General features: G+C 40.7%; 1 protein-coding gene across 4 annotated transcripts in view; it reads right to left on the bottom strand.

The window, feature by feature from the left end:
- DAG1 (dystroglycan 1) overlaps window positions 1-19,203 on the bottom strand; it is a 98,698-nt gene extending 79,495 nt beyond the window's left edge. Inside the window, exons 1-2 of one of the 4 annotated variants that reach the window (XM_036737669.1) lie at window positions 18,854-19,190; window positions 17,838-18,004 (exon numbers count right to left, since the gene is read on the bottom strand). The gene's annotated coding sequence lies outside the window, so the exon portion shown is untranslated. Of the gene's footprint in view, window positions 1-17,837; window positions 18,005-18,853 lie in introns of all 4 variants that reach the window. The other 3 variants (XM_036737670.1, XM_036737671.1, XM_036737672.1) reach the window with 3 other exon arrangements.
- Window positions 19,204-20,778: the final 1,575 nt, after the last annotated feature.

Genomic DNA, 20,778 nt, shown 5'->3' with positions numbered 1-20,778 from the left:
AGAAAACAGGCCAAAACATAAGTTATAATTAGCCATCTATCAGCAACCAAGTAGTCTCTTTTTTTTTTTGGAGGGGGGAAGGCAGGGCAATTGGGGTTAAGTGACTTGCCCAAGGTCACACAGCTAGGGCATGTGTTAAGTGTCTGAAGCCACATTTGAACTCAGGTCCTCCTGACTCCAGGGCCGGTGCTCTACTCACTGTGTCACCTAGCTGCACCCCAAGTAGTCTCTATGAAGAGTTAAACGTTCAAATTCAAGTGGATAAAATACCTTATTGATCCTGATAGTGTTGCACCTTTAAAATATCTTTTAAAGGGAAAAGATACAGCGATATGCTGAAAAATAACACCAGCAACAGGTTGCATTTGACTTTATACAAGCCGGATCTGAGAAAAAATGTACAATATGGTAGTTCGGTGGCTCACAATCAATTTGTATATGGCTATACAGACCAGACAATCTCCAACATTTTTCAAGTCAAAAAGTTAATCATTTTCAAGAAGTCTTCCTTCATTTCTGTCTTGTGTTTCTCTTCTCACTCACCTAGTTAAACTGACCTAAATCCCCTAATTCCAAAGCCAGATCAGAAAGAGTACAGGCCTAAAGTAACGGGAAGAGTAAAAGGAAGTGTGTGGTCACCTTTGTCAGGTTACAGTAGAGAGAATACACCATCTACTAGTTAGTGTAGCCTGTTCAAAAGGACTTCTGTTTAAAAAATTAAGTAAATATTTATTGAACTACTATGTACAAGGCAAGAAAGTTTTAAGGGTACCCTTAAAACACCTAATCAGGACCTACTCTACATAACTGTAAGAAAGTCACAGTGAAGTTAAGCCCAAACTTCAACTATTATGTTTTCTGCTTTGCAAAAATTACATAGACATCACTTTTAAAAACACAAAAACTTCCTCCAAAGTGAATTCTCATAAAATACTAGTGATTGAGTAGCTACTCCTTTTCCTTAGAGGCTTGCTTTCTAGATTTAGACTATAGATATGCTGACAAGTGTTTTCCAAATAAAACATTTAGTTCAGCAAGCAGCTACTTTTGAGTCCATTCAAACCATATAAATATTTCCCCTTCAGTGGGATATTTTCACTAGCAAATACTTACAGTCAAAATGGCAATGGTATTGAGAAGTTAGTTTAGCTAAGTGAGTACGTGAAAAGGCCTGAGCCTAAAAGGCCAGGGTCTTCCACTGCATCCTGGGCCATCTCCAGTCATCCTGATGAATATTAGGTCACTGGATCTAGATGGCTCTGGAGGAGAAAGTGAGGCTGGTGACCTTGCACAGCCCTCCCTCCCTCAAATCAAAGTCAATTGCAAGCCATGTCATCATTTCCCTGATGTCATGGTCCTCTTCAAAAACGAAGGACAGACACAACCTGTGAGGTGACCGAGATGCCTGAAAGGGGACCCAGCTCGTTGGGTAACTCAGCATCCTCATCCTCTCCCTTTCCTTCTCCTTTCCAAAGGAAGGTAAATTTTGATGGCCAAATGCTGCCCACTTAACTTGGAATTTACTGGCTAGATTTCTTTCTTTCTCTTTCCTTCCTTCCTTTCGTTCTCCCAGTTCACTCTGAAGCTCATAGACTGGACCACAATAGGTCCCACCCCAAGTGTTTTGGGCCCTCCTAGCTTATGAATGTCAATAGTAACTGTTTCTCTTTGAAACAGCATCCCTGAGGGTCTTCCCCTCCCAGCTTGATTTTTTTTTTCTGTTTTTCTAATTAAAGAGGCCATCCCTTGACTCACTTCTTAAAAAGCCCTATTCTGGGGCAGCTAGGTGGCGCAGTGAGTAGAGCACCGGCCCTGGAGTTAGGAGGACCTGAGTTCAAATTCGGCCTCAGACACTTGACACATGTACTAGCTGTGTGACCTTAGGCAAGTCACTTAACTCCAATAGCCCTGCCAAAAACTAAAAATAAAAAGCCCTATTCATTGAATGGGTGTTACCTCACTCTACGTGACTACATGAAGGGCCAGGTTCTTCCATTGAACCTGGGTCATCTCCAGTCATCCTGATGAATATCAGGTGACTGGATCTAGATGGCTCTGGAGGAGAAAGTGAGGCTGGTGACTTTGCACAGCCCTCCCTCACTCAAATCAAAGTCAACTGCAAGTCATGTCATCATTTCCCTGATGTCATGGTCCTCTTCAAAAACGAAGGACAAACACAAGCTAAATAGTTTTGCAAATATGTCTACATGCTCTCTACCATCTCCTAGCTCAAAGGAGACCAAAACTGACCAGCTTCCCCTTTTTGCAAAGTACCTTAAAGACTTTTCAAGAGATGTGTGATAAAAATTCAAAAACATTTCCAGGTTTGATGATTTCCAAAAAAGGCTGCTTAGGAAAAATTCACCAGCAATCAGGACACATGTACACATTAAGTCTATATTGGCCACCTTGGCTGCACTACGTATCATACATAAAGGAAGCGCAACAAATATATGGCAAAGCAGAGGGGAAACAGGATTCAAGTCAAACTCCAGTCGCCTTTTTCTTGGTTATGGGACCTGACTGCTCGCTCCCCAGGCAAATCAGATGTAGCAGGTCAAAATAAGGATACAGATGATTTTTTCCCCTTCTGTGATTTCCTGATTCCTCCCCTCCTTCCCCCCCCCACCCTTTCTTTAAACCATTCTGTATTCCTTTTGTATATACTGTATATTCACTTATATATGCATCCAATTAGGATACAAGCTCAAGGGCAGTGACTATTTCATTTTTATTTTTGTATACCTAGTACACAGTACATAGTAAGTGCTTAATAAATGTAAGCTGACTAGGTTTAGAGTCAAAGGATGTGGATTCAAGTATCACCTCTTTCACTCACTTGTGTGACCTTGGAAAAATCTCTTCCTGAATCTGAGCCTCAGTTTCCTCATCTGCAAAATGACAAGTTAGTTTTAATCTATACAGTCCCTTCTAGCTCTAGATTCTATGAAACACTTCTCAAACCAGGAAGACTACAGCTGTTAAAGATACCCTATTATATAAACCAAATATTCTGGTAACTTCCCCCCTGCCAGACTCTGCCCCCCCCAAATGATGGGGTATCTGTCACCTAAAAAGCTGAAATCAATGTTCATATCTCAAGACTGTTCTGCTCAGAAAAAAAAGGAAAATAACAAACGTTGGAGGAATTACAGGGAAAACAGTTACTTTAAAATATTGTTGGTGGAGCTGTAAATTAGTATGGCCATTCTGGGGAGCAATTTGAAACTATACCCAAGTATTGTATATGTCCTATGACCCAGAAATAAACCCCAAAGACTTCAACAAAGAAGAAAGAGGCCTATACGTACAAAAATATTTATAGTAGCTCTTTTTTGCAGTGGCAAAGGACACCCATCAAATGGGAAACTTAACAAATTATGTTAAATGACTATAATAGAAAATTATTGAGCCTTAAGAAATGACAAATGAGAGTTCCAGAGAAAATAACCTAGGAAGACTTGTCTGAAACAATGATTTATACAACTCTAACCCTAACAACAAGGTAAAGAAAAACTCTTTAAAGACTTAAGAAGTCTGATCAATGCAATGACCAGTCAAGACTCTAGAGGACCAATGATAAAGCAGGTTACTTAACTCTTGACAGAGTTGATGAACTCAAATTGTAGGATGATATTCATTTTTGAACACAGCTAATGTGGGGATTTGTTTTGCTCACTGACTGTGTATATTTAACATAAGGGTTTTTTCTTTCAATTTGAGGGAGAATAGAGCGTAGGAACTAGCAATGAAGTTATCAAAAGGGGGTTTAAAAAAGATCTGGCTGTTTAAGTGTTTTTTTAAATGATGGGAGTGGGCTCAATGATCACTTCCAGTTCTAAATCTATGATCCTATGACAATGTCTCCTCCATGTATTCCTTACCCTGACCACATGACCAAGCCACCTCTTTCTCAGATCACATTTTCCCCCCTTTAACTCATACAGTGAAAAATCTCCTTCTAGTTAACAATATGTTAAATATGTACCTGATCAACCTTGTATTTTTCTGGCCCTGAGGAATCCAGTCACTTCTTAGGCTTCATTTTAAAGTAGAAAACATTTGCAGACAAAAATCCAATGTGTAAACTACACTGACTATACCTTCCCTCATACCCCTGAGCTGTCCTACACACAGTGGTTGTTGATCCTTCATTCTCCAAGATGACCAATGACATCAGGAGGGTGATGTCTTGACTTGGACCTGAAGACAGCAATCAAAATAATTCTTGTTTCCCACTGTCACTTCCAAACACTCCCCTTCACCTCCATCATTCATCTTCTTCTTTGAAGTCCATTCAAACAAAATGTTCTACCCAACCCAGATTACGAGGGCTTTGTTTTACAAACCTCTAGGGCATTCTCCTTTCCCAAGGAGTTCAGCACCTGATTCACCATTTTCCTCTCCTCCTCAACTTTAATCACTATTCTGGGAGACTAATTTCCATGAAGATACTCCCTCAAACTCTCTAATATCCCAAGTTCTAATATCTTTATTTCACCTCAGCTACACATAGGGATGATCACATATTAAATCTCACCATTACCCACATGGGTTCCACTTCCTAAAAAACTTTCAAATAAATGAGTAATTAATAAATAATAAATAAAAGACACTTCTATCTGACCACAATTTCCTATCATTTCACCTCTCTCCCTATGCCTCACCCCTTCTAAACCTCTCAATTACTCTCATGGAGACCTACAATCTCTCCACCCCACAATATGTCATAATCATCATTTGCCATAGTCACCTCAAAGTCTTTTGTTTTTCCAAGCTAAACACCTTCAGGTCTTTTAAGCCCCACAACAACATGGTCATTGTCAGCTTCCTGGATATGCTTCAGCTTGTTGATGCCCCTTCTAATATGTGGCCCCCAGAACTGGATACAGAACTCTAGATTCAGTCTGACCAGAAAAGGGTATATTATAAAGCAGGGCTATCTCTTTTCTTGCTCCGTACACCACAATTCTATTAAGATACTCTAAGATCACATTAATTCTTGTGGCTCCTGTATTACCAAGTTGACTCAAGTTGGGCTTAAAAATCCCCTAGAATCCCCATTAGCTTAGTTAATTTCCCTGGAAAGTGTGAAGGTTTCTTGGTCTTGTAGTACTGATACTGTACCACTGTACTATCAGTACTACTGTAATTCCTCTATATACACTAGTCCCCCAAATTCCCCAACAGGCCCTATAGGACTCCCCTCACACAAACAAAGGGAAGAGAAAGGGTGAAAGGAACTATCTGAATATCCACACAAACTTCCTAATCTCCCATTTCCTCAGCCCAAAATCCCATGACCTACTACTGACTCCACCTCAGTGGTACATAAGGATAACTAGATCTCACTATTACCTACAAGTGTTCCATTTCCTTAAGAAAAAAAAAAAAAGCAAACCTCCAACATTCTTCTGTCTGACCACAATCTCCTACTATTCCACCTTAGGCCTCATGCTGCCTAAATCTTTCTCATGGAGATCTCCAGTCCTTCAATGTCTCAGTACTTTCTTATTTCTTAGGACATTACCCCAATCTGATTTACTCTCCCACTCTCCAAACAACTCAAAAGTTAGCTATTTCAACTCTACATCATCTTCTGCTCTCAGATCCCTTGGCCCCTAGTTCTGTCACTGCTCTCTTGCCAAACCTCTGCCCTAGATTACTCTTACCATACTCCCCCACTCCTAATAAACCTCTGAATGCAACTGAACAAAGTCTCACAACTAAAATTCATGTTATCTAACATCAACTGGGCTCTCACTATAGCAAGCCAGTATTTTAATTGCTCCCTAATAGACAGCCTTATTCAGGGGAGAGGAATCTTCGTCCTCCAGACCACATGTGGCTCTCTAGGTCCTCAAGTAAGGCCCTTTGACTGAATCCAAACCTCATGGCCTATATCAATCCCCACAGATGCTATCCCAAGCCTCTTCCCTCTATTCTTCTCCTCCCTTTTAGGTGGGGATCTTTCCTTTTACTTTGAGAAACCTGAGACCATTCAACACGAGGTCTCTCTTCTCATCTTCTCCATCTAGCTGACTAGTCAAAACCCTTTGTCTTCATCTCCCATTCTCTTTTCCTCAATCTCTAACAAAAAGCAAGCCCTTCTCTTTGCCAAGGTAACTCCTCTACATGGGCACTTGATCCTATCTCCTTCTATCTCTTTCAGCAGTTGTATCCTCAATCATCCTCTCTCTCTAACAGCCTCAACCTCTCTCTATCTACTGATTCCTTTCCTGCCTTCAAGCATGACCAGGCCTCCTCCATCTTTAAAAAAATCTTCACAAGACCCCATTCCCTGAAGCCATACCTTACATTTTTCCTTTTCTCAGCCAAACTCCTTGAAAAACCTCCTACCTCCACCTTCTCTCCTCTTACTTCTCAACCCTTTACTCTTAGGCTTCTGACTTCACTTCTCAATTGAAACTGCTCTGTCCAAAGTTACCAGTGATTTCTTTTTTGGTCTAGGTCTCCCTCACTTGCCCAGGCTGAAACAATCCCACTGCTGATCAGCATGCAAGCTTTGACCTTCTCTGTTTCAGACCTGGGCTAGTTAGCCCCTATTTAGGCAGCCTGGTGGTCCAACTCCCAGGCACTCAGCATGTTGGTGCTAAACTTACTATGGTCATCAGATCAACTTTAGCCCTACTGCAGCTCAGCACTCCCAAGCTCAAATGATGGACTATTCTCAGCCTCCCTAGTAGCAGGTATTACGACCATGTACAATGTAGCTGACACCAGCAATCTCTCAATTGACAAATCTGTTAGTCTTTTTTTTTCATTCTTTAGGCTTCTCAATCTATGAATGGCATTTGATACTCTTGACCACCTTCTTTATTCCTAGATACCATCTCCTCTCTAGGCTTTTTTGACACAACACTCTCCTGGTTCTCCTTTTACCTGTTTGACTACTCCTCTGTCTCTTCGCAAGCTGTGCCATTTTCACCTAAACAATATTTTTCACACCATATCCTTTTTCTTCACTCATATACCTACCATCTAGGCAGAGGCCCTCATTGAAACAATTGTCTCATGGGCCTCCATGCCTCAAGTCTCTCTCCCTCTTCTAGTCTATCCTACACACTGTCAATGTAATATTCCTTAAATACTGATCAGCCATGTGAAATCGAGTCCAAGGGGCTTCCTACTACCTCTAGAAAAAAACAAACTCCTCTTTTTAGCTTCTGGCCCCACCCTATCTTTCCAGCCCCTTCTTCCCAAATAGTGACTACGATCCAAACTGGCTTTCTCTCTGTTCCTTACAGACCCTAAACTCCATCTCCTGTCTCCATGCCTCTGCACTGACCATCAACCACATGCCTGGAATGCTCACCCTCATTACCTCCTGGCTTCATAAAATAGCCCTCTCTTCCACTGAAAGAAATCCATCATCATCTTCTGCTTTCTCTTTCCTAATCACCTCCAATGCTAGTGCTCTCTCCCAAACTACCTTGTATTTAACTACTTTGTATATATTTTCATTTATTCATGTTCTGTTATTGCTGTATGTATTTATGTATGTATTTTTCTCCCCCATTAGAATTCAAACTCTTTTTGGACAGGAATTGTTACATTTTTTGTACTCATATCTCCAGTACCTAACAATACCCAACATACAGTAAAAGCCTAAGTACTTGTTCACTGACTGATTTGTTACAAAGATTGTATTTTCTTTTTTTGTTTTATGAGAAAAGGAACTAGTAATAGTGCTGCCCCCCCCCCCAAAGAGGGTCAATGAAGCATTTTTTAAAATGCACACAAAAAGAACAGACATTCAGATAAACACACTCAGGACAGCTTTGAAAGTAATATGCTTCTGAATTTATTATATACTTTTTTTTTTTAAAGCAAGCTGAACATAATAGAAATTTTAGTTTCACATATAATCTTTCTGTTCTACTTTGTATATGGGAAAATGTATGTTGTTTTGGTATTTGTTAAGTTCAGATTTTAAAAATTCCTTCCTGCTTGTAACCCTAACAAAATATTGGTATAGTTTTTTAAGTAACAAAAGGAACAGACTTGCTGTACAAATGCACTGGAAAAGTTACAGAGATCAACAACCCAACTTCTGTGTCTAAGTTTAGTGGATTCTATTTTTAGCTCCTTAATACACAACTTTCTCCTAGTCACCTCCCAGAAAATTTCTCCTCGGGCAATTAAACTGTCTCACCACTGCTGCAAGTTTGTATAAGTAGAAGGACTATTCTTCAGTTGTGCCATAACTAAGAGCTGGCCTGCTTTAAAGACCATTTTCCAAATTTCCTCTGTCCAGTGTCAGACAGCTATCATTGTCCTAAGATCATCTAACTAGTACTAAGCTATATAAGTGAGAATTCCTAAACCCCTCTGACTTATGGTCTAGGAAAGGTGCCTGAAGGTCAAGAGAGGTTTATTAAGTGTCAGAGGTGAGGCTGGAACCTAGATAAGGTCTTCCCCTAAGTCCAGCACTCTGTTCACTACCTACAGCACATGACCTGCCTCTAAAGGCACGGTGGTCAAGCTATAGAGTAAAGAGTAAAAACCAGGTAGGCGAGGCTCAATAACTAATCGCAGATGCCAATGCAAAGAAGGTTACTTAACACTCCAAAGATTTTATATAGTAGGCACACCACAGTTGGTTACAAATTAATTTTTACACCTTTCACTTAACAATACTTGGACATCAGCCATCTTCTTAACCTAGACTTCATGTACTGGTAACTAGTGGCACAGAAAAATTTCTGTATTTCAAGTCAGAGGACCTCATATCAAATACCAGCTCTGCCACCAGTGAGGGAGTTGAACTAGGTAACCTCTAAGGTCTATTCCAACTCTAAAGCCATGATATTATAGATGATTATGACAGCATGATTATTACTGAATTATTTTTCTTGGCCAAAAAAAAAAGATAAACAGTAATGGAATTGTTTGTATCTTATATTGTCCTTCTTGGGCAAAAATTTCTTTTCACACAATGAAATTAATCTAGATACCACTAGATATCTGTCTATTACATATCTATAGCTAATTCTATATATTCTATATATCCATATATGTATGGCTGGTTACAAATTCATACCTTACCTAGAGTTTTAAGAAATAACCAACTTCTACTCTCCTTCAACTTTTTAATGGTGCAATAATTTATATTCAACTCACATATCCATTTGGAATGTCATATGTGGTGTGAGGTACGGGTCCAAACTTATTTTGTGCCAAACTGCTATCCAGTTTTCCAACAGTTGTTATGAAACAAAAGAGTTATTTTCCTAGGACTCACTGTTTAACTATTGTACTTGGGAAAACTGGTGGGCAGTTTTGCAGGAAAAGGATTTATTTCCATACCTCACAGCACCGAGCTAAGTGAATTCCATCAGAAATACATAAAAACACACAATTTTAAATGGAAGAAAGTAAAATCATGTATTTTTTTATCTCAAACGTGAAGGAGATGTGTTTGACTACATTAAAATAAATTTCTAAACAAAAATAATCCAATTTAAAAGAAAATAAGACTGGAAAAAATACAGCAAACATGACAAATCAAAAACCTGACATCTAACATATATAGCACTGTTATAAACTTACAGAGTTAATTCTAAGTGTAATAGATAAGCCATCAAAAGACAGGAAGAGCCAGTATTCATAAGAAGAAATACAAGCACTTGGAACATGTTCAATCTCATGTATCTTCAAATACACTAAAACAACTTGGAGTTACCTCACACCCACTAAATTGGCAAAAATAACTAAAAGCAGGAAAACTCGAAGGCTGTTGTTACAGGCCTGTAGAAAAACAAATCCTTGTGAACGTAATAGGACACTATTATGTCATAAGAAATGATGAAAGAGATGGTTCCAGAGAAGCCTGGGAAAACTTTGTATGAACTGATGCAGAGTATAGTGAGCAGAACCAGGAGAGTAATTTGTAATATAACATAAACACTGTAAAAAAGAATTTTAAAAGGCTTAGTAACTTGAATCAACTCAAATGATCAACCATGATTCTAGGGATTGTTGTTCAGTTGTCTTCTAGTCATGTCCGACTCTTCATGACCTTATTTGGGGTTTTCTTGGCAAAAGATACTTAAGTGGTTTGCCATTTCCTTCTCCAGCTTATTTTACAAATGAAGAAAACTGAGGAAAACAGGGTTAAGTGACTTACCCAGGATCACACAGCTAGTATGTGTCTGAGGCCAGATTTGAACTCAAGAAGATGTGGTCTTCCTGACTCCAGACTCGGTGCTCTATATACTGCACCATCCAGCTGTCCCTGATTCTAGGGTGCTGATACTGATAATGAAGAAAGCTACTCATTACTGACTCAGAATCGATGCAAATAATACAGAGAACAAGACACACTTTTTGGACATGGTCAATATAGGGATCTGTTTTGCTTTACATTTATTTGTTATTAGGGAGATATTCTTTTTTCCCTGGAAGGGAAGCAAGGAGGTAGGAGAGAGAAAAAAAAGTGCTTTACAATTTTAATTTGATTGAAAATTTTTTTAACTAAAAAAAAAAAGCAGGTGCTTTTTCATTGCTGATGGAACTACAAACTTGTAAAAAAAATTTAAGGATACACAGTATCAGCTGTACACAGTGCTGCAAAAACTAGAAACAAATTTATCGTCAAATAATTAGAAAATGATCTTTACATATCTGACTCCCCAAACATACAAATTTAATTTCATAGCTCTCCTGAGCCCAAGGTCTACACCACCAACTGCCTACAGAATGTCTCCACTTAGATATCCTACACACATACCAAGCTCAACATATCTAAAATGGAACTCATTCTCTTCTCTTCTCTCTCTCACACACACACACACACATACACACACCCCTTCCTAACTTCCCTATTTTTGTTGATTATACCACAATCCTTTGCAGGTTTACAACCTATATGTTTCATTATCATTTGCCGCACCCCATCCCCCCATATTCTATCAGCTGCCTAAGTCTTTTTGAGTTCACTTCCACGTTTCATACATCTGTTCCCTTCACTCAGAAAATACAGCCTAGCTCCGGTCCCCATCACTTCCTACCTGTACTCTCACACTAGCCTCCCTGCTTCTAGTATTTCCCCTCTCCAATCTATTCTCCACATAACTGCCAACATGATTTTTAAATTTTATTAATTTGTATTTGTATCTTTTTTTACATCTCTTTCTCTTACTAAATATTCCTCCTTCCTTCAACCCTCCCAGAAAATCATCCTTTATAAAGAAATTAAAAAGGAAGATAAAAGGCAGTTCAAAATAAAAAGCTAATCTATCAAATTCAGCAGGATATGCAATGTTCCACATACATATTATATTCCCTCACTTCTGCAAAAAAAAAAAAAAAGGGAAGGAGGTATATTCTTCATCTCTCTTCTTTGTAGCTAAAGTTGGTTATTACAACTACACAACATTTACTTTCAATTTGTTTTTATTCTTTCTATTTACATTGCTGAACTCACTGTGTACAGCAGGATATGCAATGTTCCACATACATATTATATTCCCTCACTTCTGCAAAAAAAAAAAAAAAGGAAGGAGGTATATTCTTCATCTCTCTTCTTTGTAGCTAAAGTTGGTTATTACAACTACACAACATTTACTTTCAATTTGTTTTTATTCTTTCTATTTACATTGTTGAACTCACTGCGTACAGTGATTTCCTAGTTAGGCTTGCTTTGTATCAATTCATATGTGTCTTTACTCATCCCTCTACATTCTTCACATTCATTTATTTACTTACTGCAAGGCAATACAACTCAAAGTAATATTTCTAAAACAAAGGGTCTGATGATATCCTGCTCCCTTGCTTCATTGGCTCCTTATTTCCTCTAGGATAAAATGCACTCTCTGTGTTTGCATTTAACAGCCTATCTTTACAGACTGATCTCATAGTACTTCTTCTGGAGTACTCTAGGGTTCAATCAAACTGGAAATTTGTTGGTCTCTCAAAATGACCATCCATATCCCACCACTGCACCTTTGTACAAATTGTCCCCGAGCCAGGAACACTCCCTTCCTCCAGTGCACTTTCCTTCAAGGTTCAGCACAAGGACCACCTTCTACAAGAAGCCCTTCCTTATTTTCTATTCTCCGCCTCTCAAAACACACTGCTTTTTCTTCCCCATCCCCAAAATTACTCTGTAAGATATTTATTTACTTTGAGCTACTTCAGTCAATTAATTAAGTGCCAGGCAATGCTAAATGCTGGAGATATGAAACAAAAAAAAAACACATTTTGTCTTTGTATCCCTAGCAACCTATCAAGGCACCCGGCACAGAGTTGGCACTTAATAAGTGCTTTTTAAAATGAACTGGTTGGGTAAATTGTGGTACGTTAACACAATGGAATACTATAATGCAGTTAAGACCAAGTGTGAAGAATAAAAAGCAACATGGAAAGACCTTTATGAAACAATGCCATAACCACAACAGGATACATAATAATTACGTAAGAAATGAGAATAGATCAAGGATATTGATATAGGATTAGAAAAAATGACAGAGAAGTCATTTGTATATTGAAATCAATTCATTTGAATAGCAATGATTACAAGGCAAGTGTAGTTAGTTGTACTTATGTTTATTATTAACATTACAATAAATTATTTCTTTTTTAAAAAATTCTTTCCTTAGCATTTCATGTTCCTAGGTTTACCAAAGACTGAACTGCTTTATTTACTTTGTTTTCTTTTAACAGGTGCTTATCTAATCTGTTCTACTGGTCTATTTTTCCATTCTTTTATCTAATCCCAAATAGTACTGAAAAATTACTGCTTCGTAATACAATCTGAAATCTGGTTATATCAAATCCTCTTCATTTCTACTTCATACGCTTATTTCCCTAAATAGTCTTGATATTTTGATCTTCCACATGAATTTTATTATTTCTTCTAATTCTATAAAGTATCCCTTAGGTAATTTGATTGATGCAGAATTGAAATGCTGTTAATGTAAGCAGTAATGTTATTATTTACTGTATCAGGAAGGCCTGTCAATGAACATTGACTCTGTCTCCCCTTATTTAGGTCTTCCTTTATTTCTGATTATTATGTAATTGATTTATACAAGACCTGTGTGTGTCTCAGAAGATTAACTCCAAGACAGTTACTTTAAAAAAAAGGTCTCCCTTTCCCTTCCTGGTTTTTGTTATTAACATATTGAAATGCTGATGATCTGGGAATTGTTTTGCACCTTACTACTTTGCCAAAGTAATTATCTTAATTTTTGTTGATTCTCTAGGGTTTTCCAAGTATGCCATTATATCATAGCTGGAAAGATAATTTTGCCTCCTTTCTGATAATGCATAGTCCCTTAATTTTTGTCTTACTGACACTGCTATAGTCAACATTTTTAATATTTTATTGAAAAAGAGTAGTAAAAATGAGCCTCCTTGCTTCTAGTTCTTTCTTTTAACAAAGTAAAAACCGTTTAAATGTAGAGTCGTAAGCACTGTCACAATAACTCTTAAAATGTTTTGCTTAACTGTTTTCAGGAATTATACCCTGTGGGATATTCAATCAAGGAGTGGATTGGGTTCTTGTAAGATATTCTGAAACAAAATCTATTAACATTCAATATATTTTAAGAATAATTGAGACAATTAAAACAATATAGAAAATTGCATGCTTTCTACTAAGTTGAGAAGTACTTTCAAAAATGCAAGCAAATGTCTGTAGAGAATATGACTATCCTTACACTGGTAGAAAAATCAATTCTGCATACTGTATGGCCAAATTAGATGAATCAGACCCCTTAAAGAAATAAAACGTTTAAGAACAGCTTTCTCCAGCTTTGAACTATTACTGAGATTTCTAATAAACATTTTTACACCAATTATTAGAAGGAGACAATTTTCAAACAGATTATTGTTCTCTTACAGTCTTTTATACTCTATGCAGCAAGAAATTCCGACACCTACAGGAATCTAAGGGCAAATTCCAATACATTGTACCAAGTACAATTACCAACACAAGCTAAGCATTGGCTGATTATTTCTCTGAATAATATGCAGCATTCCAAATGCTTCCACTTACTACTGGGCTGTTTCCCAACTGGCACACTACCCTATATTTAGGATGCAATAGTGCAATGACTAGCAGCAACAAAAATGAATCAGTGGTTTCATATGCGCAGAATGGCAGGGGACACTGAGATGTATTTAAACACAAAGAATCTAAGCACCCCTAAAAGAGGGAAAAAGTGGGACGCCTATGGAAGTAACCTTGTTTAAAAAAATGATACAGATATGCTTCATTTTATAATAGGTGTCAGCCTTTTAATAGATGTCACTTTTGCCTGAAAAACTGCATAATACAAATCATGTCTGAAATTGTAGATATACTAGAGATGTCCAATATTTAAAGAAATCTCACAATAAATGTTTTGGTGAAGGGAATAAACACATATGCCTCAATTTTATTTTGTGTAAATCAATTTTCAAAATTCAGAACTTCTTAAATCAGAGTATACTTGTACTCTACACAAAGCAGAGAAATTAAAAAAGTATACTGAGAGGTACTCCTTGCATTTTCCAATACTATCCTACTTCAAAAACACTTAGCTAAAATAGGAACTAAAACCCAATGCGAAGAGTAAAGGATGATATTGGTGAATGCCTATTGCCAGACTAGAACCCTTCTATGCCCCTTCCAGAAAGACAAAGAATGCCACTTCATCCCCTGCCCACAGAAATGAGTCAAAACTATTCCACCAAATTATCAAAGGTGGCTATTGAGAAAGACGATATGTTTTATGCTGAAGACTTGACAGATAAACCAAGACCAAAAATTAGGGTGAAAAACTTCAGAGATACAAAAGTAATTCAAAGTGTAAATATTCAACATATTGGAATTTTTTTTTAATTACTAGTTCAGAATGGTGCCACTTCAAAACAAAACCTGAACACCTGTCTTTACTGCCACTCCCACAGGAAAGCAGTAGTACACTCTTTTATCAACTTACCTTCTTCCCCGGAAGGACTAATATACTCAGGCAAAACTGTAATCTTTTGAAAATTAATTTGTATTTAACATTCAGGCATCTAGTAGGAATTAAGTCATATAAATTTCATTCAATAAGTAACTAGGGAAACAAATCTGGCTTCACAAATTCAATACATTGTGAACTTGTTTCTATACTGCATTCAATTATAATCTCCCAGAAGCTTAAAAAGTTTGATTGACTATATGTATCTTCTTATAGGCTGAAGCTGCCAATATGACCCCAAGAGTATCCAAAACTGAAAACCACATATTGAATCCTAGCTATTAAGGCTAGCTTCAGAGTTCTAAGCATTATAAGAATTAACAATTAAAAAATATTGTATTGTGAAAGTGGTGTTACCTGAACAGTATTGAGTTTAAAAATTAAATAAAATGAGGGAAACTGAAGGAAAAAAAATGGGTCTAAAACATGGGTCTAAAAGTTGTCTCCAAAACTCCAAACTGCATCTCCAAACTTATCTGCTACTACTCCCTTACAGGAACCCTCCACTCCAGTCAAACTGGTTCCCTAGACATACCACACATATCCCACCTCTTCACCTTTGTTCAAGTGCGCCCCTGGAATGCCATCCCCTCCTCCCTCCCCTCCAGTTTGCTAAATTGTACCCAAGGAAGATCCAGTTCAGGCCCTACCTTGTTCCTGGTCACAGGCGCCAAAGCAGATTGATTATTCTAGACAATTTATGCATTTTATGTTATCATTCTCTCTCCCCAACTAGAAAACAAACTACTTGAGGGAAGGAGCAATGTCATATAATACTTTGTATCCTACAGCACCTACTACATGGTTGGCACTCAAACTTTGGCTGTAGATTTTTATTCTGGAGGAACACAGGCTCATGCCAGAAGGCAGTTCATTAAAGGAAGTGTCCCCTACCTTTAGTGGATGAAAAACTACATTATATTTCCCCAAAGAATTGATATCACTGAAGGGGTGGAGTTGTTGCTGAGAAGGGGAGGGGAAAATAAAGCTTTAAAATCTATGGGCAAAATCATGTCCTATTACTGATAGGGGACCTATAAACTTAAAATGATCCCAAATTTTGCCTCTCCCACCCACCTTCCAACCACCCACAACTCATCTGGCTCCTAGGGAATTAATCACTACTATAAAGCACTGTAAATGCAAAAACAGTCCTAGGCCTCAAGGAATTCTACTAGTAGGTAATATGATCCTGAAGAGATGGGTAGGATGTCTTTACATCTCCCCACTTTCTTCTCTACACCCCTTTTCCACCACTAGAAAAGCTTACCTAAGTACTACCTTCAGAAAATCCAACATTAGTAAGATACCATACCATGGTTGAAAGTTGGAACCCAAATTTCAGCAAATAAGTATCAAACAGGAAAAAACAGAGACATCGTATTTAATTTTATCTTAACAGAGATAAAAATAATAATTTACCCTGAGATTAAGAAAAATGTCCAAATGAAAAAAAAAAATAAAAGAAAATCTGAGGTATTTCAAAGTAGAAATAACTCACCTGGAAAAAAGATTGAGGAGAGATAATTTAAGAATCATCAAACTACCTAAAAGCCATGACCAAGAAAACTGTCCAAGATTGCCCACAATTGTCCAAAGCCTGCAGGACAGAATCCAATGGGCTAAGGATTGATTTTAGGCTAGATATAAGCAAGATTCTTCACTATCACTATAACTGAGTTGCCAAGGGAAACTATGGAATCTCTTTTTCTCGGGAATGTATTCTACCTATCTGGGATAATTTAGAAATAATCCCTGATAGGAAGAAACTACTTTAGATGATCTGGCAAAGTGCCCTTTTCCTACCCCCCACTCCCAGCCTAATAATTCCAAATGTTACCACTGACATTCAGTCCAGACATTAGTGTCTATCTCTGAAGTCAGAAGAGGTAGCAGACACTTTGTCAAGTTTTAACTCTACTGTCAGAAAGCTGTTGATTTTTTCAGAATAGTGTAGACCTGCAGGTTTCTTTACTGAAAGACTACCAACACCAGTGTTTCACAATTCCTATTAAATGTTTATTGTGTAAATATTGTTTTCTACTCCTACCTACATTCATCTGCATGCCTGGAACATTCTCCAACCTACATTTAATAAATAGCTCCCTCCCTTTTGATTTTCTAGCAGAAAAGAAATCTGTCCCTTGTTTCCTTTGGCCCCAAAATCATGAGTATCCTGCATCATGAGTCCATTTTCTCATTCCTAAACCAAACTAACTTGGTCCCATTCAAGTTCTCCAAAAATCTAATAATGTGCTTTTACCAGGTCAAAATATGGGTCCTTTTAAAAAACAATACTACTCTAAAAGAACTTAGGGTACTAATAAAATCCTAACATACCTACTGCAGACACCCAAAACACACCTGGAAAAATATGTTAATTGGCTACATGCACCATTTTGTCTCATAAACAGAAAGAAGGGAGAGAAAAAAGAGAGAATGAGAAAGAGAGAAGGGAGAAAGTGAAAAGGGAGCAGAGTGAGGGAGAAAGAGAAAGAAGAAGGGAGAGCCTGAGGGAAGGAGAGAGAGAAAGAAATAAAGGCAAACAGACTAGGACCTTTGCCAGTAATCATTTCTACTCACATATTCAGAGAAAGAGAAAGAGCAGGCTGTGCTTCTGAGACAGAACCCTTAATACGTTACTAAATCAGATCCTTTCAAAAACAAAAACTTTAAGTTTAAAAACTATGTGCACCACTAAGTGATCACAAACATCCGAAACTTCTCCATATTGGGAGACTTTCAGAAAATAAAATGGCAGTAAAAAGGGGTCTGCTAAATTCTGAAACTGACAAAAGACAAGGAACTTATCTTCAGCCTTAAAATCCATACTAAACCTTTAAGAATCTAGAGGTCACCTACCTGTCAAAATGTACACATTAGCCTCATTCTTGTGAAATCACCAGCTCTGCCATTAATTTGAAGCTGAGTCGTTATGACTTAAAGGAGGTTTTCCCGGACAAGCAGAGCAGGCTGTCCTCTGGGGAAGCCTCCCCGATACACCCAACTTTGGAACTGCTCTCAAACTCCTGTGAAAGATGAACAGGTACTGGGTCTCCAAAGGGAACCTCGACCGCGGGGTGGGGGAAATGGGGGCCCCACCTCCTCCCCAAGGGAAGGGCTTAAAGAGCGACTCAATCTCCCTGCTCCTGGAGCAGCTTCTCCCCGATAGCAGCCTCTGCATCCACAAAAACCACACGCAGGTTTTTCCCCGCTTATCCTTCCCTCATCCAGCTGCAAACTCGCCCCCCAAATAAGGCTGGGGGGGGCCACGCCGGCAGGCCCGGCGCTCCCCCTCCCTTCGGGGCCGACCGGCTGCGTCCAGCCCGCCCAGAGGCCCTGGCGGTTCCCGAGCGGAGAAGGCCCCGGCCCCGCACCCGAGCCGACCTCGGCCCCGCGGCCTGCTTCGCCGCCGCCTCCGTGCCAGCCCCGGGCCCGGCAACAAAAGGCGCTCTCAGCAGCCGCCGGGCCCGCACCCCCCCTCGGCAGTCCCCTCTGCCCTGCACGCCCACACCCGCTGCTGCCGCCGCCGCCGCCGCCACCGCCACCCCCCAGGCCTCGACCTCCGGGCTGGGAGGGGATGCAGGCAGCGGTGTAAGGTAAAGGCAGCGCCGCCCGAGAACCATCTCCCCCCGCAGCCGCCGGCCCGCGCCCGCCCGCCCGCCAATGCAGAGCAAGGACACGGGCTGGCCCAGGCCGGCGGGCGCAGGCCTCGCTCGCACCCCGGACCCAGGGCCCCGAGCGGGCGCAGCAGCAGGTGTTAGGCTGGGAGGACAGAAGAGGGGACCGGGGCCGCCGGAGGAGGGGGAGGGGCGCGGGCCGGGCGGGCCCAGGGCCCGAGAGCCGCTAGGCGGCCGTAGGGGGAGGGCGTGACTCACCCCCGAACGCCGCCGGGCAGCGGCAGGTGCCGACACTCCCCGCTCCGCCAGGACGCCGGGCCGCAGGACGCCGCCGCTCCCCGGGGCCCCGGCGCTATACCGCCGCCGCCGCGCGCGCAGCCCGACCCCGAGAAGCGCGAGAGTCGCGCCGCAGCCTCCGCGCGAGCACGTACCGGGGAAAGGCGGGGGCGGGGCGGCCCGGAGCCTAGCAACCCCGGGTGACACGCGAGCACCGCAGCCAATCCCCGCGGCCGATCGGTACCCGCGGCGGCACCCGCACGATCCCTCCGCGGAACCCCGACGCTTCTGCCTGCATTTCTCAGCCCGCAGCCGGCCCGAACCCTCCCTGCAAGCCCCGCCCACCGCCCCGCGCCGCCGCGCTCATTGGCCCGGCACGCCCACTCTGTCCCCGGGCGGTCCCGCCCAGCCAATCTGAGCTCCTCCCCCTCCCAAGCCCTACCCTCCCGAGACACGCCCCTTTCTGCACATGGATCGAGGACACGCCCTGTCTCAGATTTGGCTACACCTCCGACACGCCCCGCTCTGCACGTGCCCTGTGGGACCCCTGAGTACACCTAGGCGTTGGCCTGGGCACGTGCTTACCGTACCCACCAGCCTACTTCAAACCCCAAACAGGTCAACCTGAGTCTCGGTTTGTATCCCTGGCTGTGGAGACTGCCAACTCAAATGCCACCTCCTCCAAGAAGCCTCCCCTGAAACCTATCAGTAATGACCTTAACCCTCCAATATCAACCATCATAGTCCTGCACATGCCTAATATACTTCTATTATCTGTGTCACATCCCACATTAGACTGTGAATCTCCCCCAGTGCCTTACAATAGAAAATCAATCGACTAGTATTTATAAACACCTGCTATGTGCCAAATATTTTGCCAGGAGATGGGGATGAAAACAAATAGGAGGAGTCAATAATCACCCATATAAATAGATACAAAACATAAAATACAAGGAAATGGGGGAGGGGAAGCATTGGCAGCTGGGGAAATCAGGAAAGCCTCAAGCAGAAGGTCCATCTTGAACCGAGCTGGAACCGAGGCATGAAATTCTAACGATAAAGAGAACCATGGCACTTCAAACACCCAGTGCAAGGAGAAGATGGACTATCCTGTGGAGCCGCAAGAAGCCAGTTTGCATCAGAGTGTATGGGGGGTTGGGAAGGAGCATCTGACGTGTAGTAAGTGTGGAAAGGTGGGATAGGGTAGGACAGCCGTAGGGAGAAAGAAGATAGGAGAAGGCTTCCTGGAAAAATTGGCATTTGACTTGCTCCTATAAGGAATAGGTAAGAATTCAGCAGACAAAGGGACGTTTCAGGCAGAAGGAACAGTGTCTGCAAAGGCAGAGAAAAACAAGATGGATATGTTCAAGAAGACAAAGAATCAGCCAGTTTGGCTGGAGCATAGAGTACATAGGAAAAAAAGCTAGAAAAGTTGGGTGGTGCCAGATTATGGAGAAACCAGAATGCCAAACATTCAAGAATTTAAACTTTACTCAGTAGGCAATAGGGAAACCCTGGAGATATTTGAGCAAAGCAGTGACTGGAATAGCTCTGTGGCTAAGAAAACTTAATGCTGGGTGACTGGAGAGGAGAGAGAGTAGGGGAGGGAAAACCTGTAAAAAGGTTATTAACAGTAGTCCAGATGGGTGGCAATGAGGCCCTGGACCAGGAGAGTAGTAAGGGAAGTAAAGAGAAAGACCATGAGTGATGGGTGTAGGTAGAATGCATATGGACTTGATGATTGGTAAGATCTGAAACGTGACACTTGTATAGTATGTATAACTCTTCATAATCCCATTGAGGATTTTCTTGGCAAAGATACAGGAATGGTTTGCCGTTTCCTTCTCCAGCTCATTTTACAGATGAGGAACTGAGGGGAACAGGATTAAATGACTTGCCCAGGGTCA

Source organism: Trichosurus vulpecula, chromosome 9, assembly GCF_011100635.1.
Source record: "Trichosurus vulpecula isolate mTriVul1 chromosome 9, mTriVul1.pri, whole genome shotgun sequence".
Lineage (NCBI taxonomy): Eukaryota > Metazoa > Chordata > Mammalia > Diprotodontia > Phalangeridae > Trichosurus > Trichosurus vulpecula.
Note: the sequence above shows the minus strand (reverse complement) of the source record. Positions and strands in the feature narration are given on the sequence as shown.